Source organism: Ranitomeya variabilis, chromosome 3, assembly GCF_051348905.1.
Source record: "Ranitomeya variabilis isolate aRanVar5 chromosome 3, aRanVar5.hap1, whole genome shotgun sequence".
Classification (NCBI taxonomy): Eukaryota; Metazoa; Chordata; class Amphibia; order Anura; family Dendrobatidae; genus Ranitomeya; species Ranitomeya variabilis.
Window position 1 is genome coordinate 351,812,406 of NC_135234.1, and position 923 is coordinate 351,813,328.

Here is a 923-nt window from a genome sequence, read left to right on the forward strand (position 1 = left end):
TGTTGTTCTGCTTATTTCATAAGATGTACAGAAAAAACATATACTAACTGGGCGAGATTTGCTAAGCTAAATGAGCCAGAAATCTGGTATAATTTGCTTTAAATCTGTTTTTCGAGACTTGTACCATATTTCGGAAGTGGTTTTTATCAGACAAGGGGACATGACCTTACTGAAAACAGGAGCGGATTATCACAAAAGGGACATCACCTATTGTGCGACACCATGCGCCATAAAATGTGCCAGAGTTATGGATCAAATTTCTGGTACAACTTAGGCCAATTAAAAAGTGTTTGAAACTTAGACTAAACAGTTTTAAATACTAAACAGTTTTAAATATGCCAAATTTAAGAAACAAAAATCATAAAATCACTGTCATCAGTGTTTCATCTGTGATTTTCATGTTTGCATAAATAAATAAATTACAAAGATTCTCCTATTCTTTGTAATGTTAGTTAAGGACAGCACACTGATGTCATCCATGTTCTGTCTGTGACTTTCACGGACCTGTAGACTTAAATAGCTGCTTTTCATCTGTGATGTCAGTAAAAAACAGACATATATGTTATTTTGCATGGACACACAGTCTCCAAACAAATGGACAACTGACCTATAGACTATAATGGATATATGTTCTGTCCATGAAAACCAGGGATACAACCCTGGATGAACTGACTGTTCCAGGGATCATTCCACAAGGCAAAGATCAAAGTTTACCACATGATAAACTAGCTTAACACAAGAAGTATGCCTGTGTCTGAGCAAATTAAATATTGAAAAATCCACTGGCCAAGATGGCATTCATCCACTTGTAAGAGGAAGCGATGATGCCTCTTAAAATTTCATGCATGATGTGAAATTAGTGAGGAAAGACTGCCTTCTGCTGGCAGGACGAAGCCAGGTGGAACCAATTTGTACCAGAAGAA